Here is a 5,903-nt window from a genome sequence, read left to right on the forward strand (position 1 = left end):
TTAAGAATATTAATATTATTTGTTTACCTTTTTCATTAAATAGATAGTGATATATATAGCGGCATTTGGGTCTTCATATTTTACAGAGTTTATGAATGAATGGTGCGTCGCGATCGCCAAACTCAAGAACAACGGAAGGGAGCCAAAGAATCCGAGACGGCAGCGAGCATAAGAAGAACGACGCGGAGAGAAAGAGAACAGAGACAAGCTGATATGCTAGAACGAGGGAGCAGGTGGAGACGTTGGCGGCCGCCGGTGGCTCTGGTCTGGGGGTCTCACTTCTGGCAGTCAAGGTGAGGTTATTTTTTTGACTAATTTTTGTGATCTGTTGTTGTTCTAAATTTCTGATTCAGTTAGTAAACCCAAATGCATTTGTTTTTTACAGAAAATTTTAGTTTTAAAATTATTTAGGAACTTCTCTTCCAGTTTGATATTAGGGTTTCTGCAACTGTACAACAATGGGGAAGGGAACGGAAAGCTTTGGAAAGAGGAAAAACAAGACCCACACTCTGTGTGTGAGGTGTGGTCGTCGTAGCTTCTATCTCCAGAAAAGCCGCTGCTCGGCTTGTGCTTACCCAGCCAGCCTCAAGAGGACATATAACTGGAGCGTGAAGGCGATCCGTAGAAAGACCACTGGAACTGGCTACATGAGGTATCTCCACCACATGCCTCGCCGATTGAAGACCAACTTCAGGGAAGGTACAGTTTTACGATTTCATTCATATATTTACAAATTAAAGATGCATTTGACAGTTATTTTCAAGTGCAACAAATTTGATAATTGAAGTGAGTTGTTTGATTAAGTACTGAAGCACCTCCAAGGAAGAAGGCAACAGCAGCTTCTGCTTGAAGTTATTTGAGGGTGAATCTATGAAGGTTACTTTTAAGTTTTCATTTTGATACTTTAAAGAATTAGAACAAGTGAGATATTGAGGGACCTTATTGTGTGACCATTCAATCCTTAGCTGTGTTTATGATCGAGCGTGTATTTCAATTTTGCTACTGTGACAGAAATTTTGTTGAATGCTCATTTTCTTGATGGTGTTATATTTCTAGCAAGCATTGCTGATTTTGATTCGTTTGGAATTATAAGTTGCAGCCTTCCTGTAGTCTAAATAGTCCATGAAACTTACCACCTACCTAGCATTGGGCATGGTGTGCGTGCAAATAAATCACTAAAGAACAATATTTTTTCCCTCCCCCTTTTGTATATCTTCCAGCCATTGATAGATGTATTGCCCCAATGACTTTGACAGCTTTATCCATTTGTTGAGGTGTTGGGAGGAGTACTTCTCTGGTAATGAGATCTTTTATCAACGAATAGTATAGATTGACTCAGACCCCATAATCGTAGTTCAGATGCATTTTCTAGGCTTCTTCCTGTTTCTATTGAATGTCATGCTTTGTTGTACATTGTGATGTGCACCTAATTGTGCATATTTTTAGTATTAATTTATTTATAATTGTTAGGTTTAGGGTCATGATTGTGATATTTTAATTGCATAATCCTTTATTTTATTATTTAGTTGTGGTTCACACTCGTTTTGAATGTTTTACTGTGTTTGTTAGTGTTTTTGAACCATTTTAGGTCAAAGATATGAGCAAGGGGAGTTCAAGGATGAGTTTGGAGCAATCTTGGACGAGTTCGGGGCTAGGGGACTCGACGCGTCGAAATTTTCCCGAAACAATTAATTTCGCACACAGGAGGTTTCAACGCATCAAGAAATTTCTCGACGTGTCGAAACGCGTCTGTTTTTCAATAAAAAAAATAGACGCCTAAAGTGGCGCGGCTGGGCAAAATTCAACATAGGCGGGTGATTTCTTAATTTTTTCTTTCCTAAAGTCAAAGCACGGATTTCAAGGCTATAATTGGTGCTGATTCCCATACCAAATCAAAGAAATAATTTTCAAGATGGAAAGTGAAATTAGGGAAATGATTTTCTAAGCAAATTAAATAGGAAATATTCCTAATTTCTCCAGGGTTGATCCCAGCTTTGTACCTACTATAAAATCCCCCCTTCCTCAACCCTAAACATATTTCAGAATTGAGAATTCAGAGATCTTTGGAGACAAGAAAGAGAGAAATCAAGAGCCACAAGTTGTCTTGGGGATCAAGAAGAAGACTAGGGAGATTTGAGAAAATCGTTTGGTTAATTCTTGTACTCTTTTGAGGATTTGTAATTCTTTATTAATATTTGCTATGTATAATTTAGCCATGCTTGGCTAAATTCTTTAGAGATTCTTGGGTAAAAGTGTTTATGAACCTATGTGCCTGAGCTCTTAGATTCTTTAATATATTATTATTTGGGTTTAATGTTTGGGTTTCAATTGTGATTTTATTGTTTGATGCTTGTAATTAGTGGCCACAGTTACTTGTTTCGTTTGCTATCTTTGTGTCACAACGAGAGTTGGGCATAATTTAGGGCACACACAATTTCACCTAATTGTTGCACCTTGAGAAATGGTAATTTTGTTAGGGAGTTTAATTCTTGATTATTGCGCATCGAGAGATGGTAGTAGTTAGGAATTTATGATGCTTGATCTTGTTTTATTGGGTGTTTAAGCCACGAGAGTGGAAATTCACTAGTGTTAGTGACTACGAGAGTAGCTCTATACCACCTTGCATCCTCACACTTGTTAAACCCAGATTTTAATATTGTCCTTAAGATTTGGCACTAGGTGATTAAATACTTGAACCCCAGGAATCTCATATTCTCTCTAATTGTTTTCAAAATCCTGAATCTCTGCTTTATTTTATTTATTTTATGCAAATTAATCATCTAAACAATTGTTAGGATTAGCTCTAATGAATAAATTAGTAACTAGTGCTTGATACAACCACTTCTCTGTGGATCGATAACTCGTACTCCAAGTATTATTTGTTTGCAAATATACTACGCATCACATTGTATTATGTGTTTCTGAAGAGGATTTTTCTGCAGGGAAGGATGATTCTGTCTCACTTGTGTGATGAACCCAAGGGCTTGGAAACTACATGTGCATGGTAGTTTTACTTTTCTCGTTAATAAGCTACTGTAAATCATGTTGCAACTGAACTTGACTTGTGAACTTAAAGATAATATGAATATATACTGATTTGAAGCATATATAATTTTTTTGTTTTTATGCTGACCAATCATTTTTAATATTCTCCAAAATGTATCCATTATTAAAATTCTCGGTGTCAATATGATATGGACATTGAGTATTATTTTCTGAGTTCAATTGAACTTTACTATTGTTAGCTTTAATTGCTCAGGCTGAATGTTGTTTCATCTGCATATTGATGACTGAATGAAAAAGAGCAGAGAGTTTAAGGAATAAATCTGTAGAATGATGAGAGGCTGAAGAGGAGAGGGAATAAGCTAAGGCACAAGCAAAGAAGAGTGGAGAATAAAAAAAAAAAAACAAATAGGACAGTAGCAGGAGAAGTAGAATAAACTAATTTAAGGATTTATTTTGTGGGTTGGACTGTTTTGATAATTAGGTTTTAGTGAGTAAAACAATGGGGCTTTTGAAATTTTATTTTCAAAATAAAAATTTTAATTATTCACTTTTATTTTCCATTGATTATTAACATTTGGTTATGACTAATGTGAATACAAAATTTACTATTACATTCCGTCTTTCAATATAGTTTATAGATGTATATAGTTTAATTTATTCACTGATACCCTTGACGTATTATAAAATAAATTTAAAGAGAAAAATATATAATTAATCTTTTATCAATAATTGCTAAATGCAACTATAGTTCATTTAAAATTTAGTCACCATTTTAGCTTGCAACAGGAACACGTATTGCTGACCGATCAGCTTTAATTGCTCAGGCTGAATCTTTGTATATGTTATTGTGCTGTAAAATGTCAATATTTTTAATTTATATTTTAAGAAACAATAGAGTATTTGTAAAATGTCAATATTTTTAATTTATATTTTTACCATAGGTGCTACAGTATATTAAACTAAAATTGAATTTATTTTTTCTCATTCATATTTAAATTTGCAGGTTGCATTGGAATGATAGAATAGAAAGTTGCAAATCAGTGTTGTATTGGTGGGATCAAAAGCTGAAATAGACAATTTGAAAACTAAAATGTATATTATTTATCTTTGTATATTTTAAAAGGAAGTAGTATTGGTGTGAAGTTACTAGATTGGTAGAGAGACAATGATGGATTGAGAGAGGTAGAAGTATTAGGACTCTATGTATTTGAGTCAATCTAGATCTCATATTCCTAGTTACTATATGACTCTTTAATGTATATATTCTCATCTCTTGTACTCATTGTAATCAAGTTCAGTCAATACAATTCCATCAATTCTCATCTAGTATCAGAGCGTTAGGGTTTTCTCTCTTTCCCATGCCTGCTTGCTAAAGAGATCTCTATATGGATTAAAATAAGCCCCTAGTGCCTGGTTTAATCGTTTGCTTGCCTTTTTTATTAACAGTTGGCTTTCAAGCATCCAAAACAGATGTCTCTTTGTTCTTTTATTCTAAGTATTCTGCCTCAGTCGATCTATCTATTGGTTTATGTGGATGACATTCTTGTAATGTGAAGTGATCAAGTTATGGTTTCCCACTTAATATTGAAACTGTCATCAGCAGCTTTCAAGATCAGAGATCTTGGTGAGCCAAATAGTTAATTCCAGCAATGGTCCTCCGACTATTGTGATTTTCCAAAATTGGTCATCGTCTTTTAATTTGGACAAAAAAAAAAACCTAGGCTATCAGATTTGTTCCAGCCTTGATCATTCTGTTAAGCTTCAGTTAAATAGGCGTTAGCGTTGGGGCTAATAATGTCATTTCCTTACCTTATGTTGTTCTTCCTCATGTTTAAAAGAGTCCATCTGAGATGAGGCACCTTTGACCTCACTTATTACCTCACTCCACTGCCGCTCGCTGCTCATTCCGCAATTTCCCCTCGATCTTTACGTACTCACCAAACAAATAAATTTGATCTATTTGATCTAACCGCCCTCCCTCAATTCTATTCTTACTGAGAGAGAAGATGGATCGCTTAACGTCTTCGGGATATATATATATATATATATATATATATATATATATATATATATATATATATATATATATATATATATATATATATATATATATATATATTTCGAATCCGGTGCACCCCCCTTGTTAGGTGAGACTGTGAGCCCCTCTTTAATACCGTTGATTTCTTTTACGGATGGTCCAGATCTGTCATACACACGCGTGTCTGTGCATTGCTATAGAGGGATATTTTTGTCTTTTGATGAGGTGTTTAATTATGAGATGACTTTAATAGGAGCCGGGCTCTGTGCGTTGGTATATGTTCACTCTTGGTATCCCCACTACTGGTCATTATCGCGTCGCAGAGTAGACATCAAGTAAGCGTCTTTTCGCCGCCCGGTGCAATGGTAGTCTCCTTTCTCAGCCTTCTCAGAGGTCGTCCGGTGTCTTCGCCATGGCTAGTTTGCGCTTCCGTCGGTCCAAGCGGCTCCGGAGCAACTCTTCAGGGAATTCGCCAGGTATTCCATTCATCTCCTATTTTGTGTTTGTCGGTATTTTGTGGGCTTTTTTTTACGAGGTTAGCCCGAAATCGGAGGGGGGGTGTTCGTATGGTTGGGGTTGGTGTCATACTGCGTAGTGGGTGAGGTAGCCGGCGTGTTGGGGGGATGGGGTTGTAGGGTATTTTGGTTATAGACGGTGGGCCGGGACGGAGTAGTCGTCCACGGTGGACTCCGCTAAAACGGCGCAACCGGAGTTGGATTCCGATTTAGGGTTTCTTTTTTTTAGGGTTTCTGTTCTTTTATTTTTTTTCGAAGCATTGGGGGCTTTTTTTTGGGTAATAATAAGTCCCGTACTTAGGTCGGCGTTGCGATGGGCGGCCGGTGGACTGGTCGTACGGGGG

General features: G+C 36.5%; 1 long non-coding RNA gene across 1 annotated transcript; it reads left to right on the forward strand.

Annotated features, from left to right (window-relative positions):
* Window positions 1-256: 256 nt before the first annotated feature.
* Window positions 257-624, forward strand: LOC109184948. The gene is made up of 2 exons (XR_002054902.1): window positions 257-298; window positions 427-624. It is a non-coding gene; the product is annotated as an uncharacterized LOC109184948 (long non-coding RNA).
* The last annotated feature ends 5,279 nt before the right edge of the window (window positions 625-5,903 follow it).

Source organism: Ipomoea nil, unplaced genomic scaffold, assembly GCF_001879475.1.
Source record: "Ipomoea nil cultivar Tokyo-kokei standard unplaced genomic scaffold, Asagao_1.1 scaffold1298, whole genome shotgun sequence".
Lineage (NCBI taxonomy): Eukaryota > Viridiplantae > Streptophyta > Magnoliopsida > Solanales > Convolvulaceae > Ipomoea > Ipomoea nil.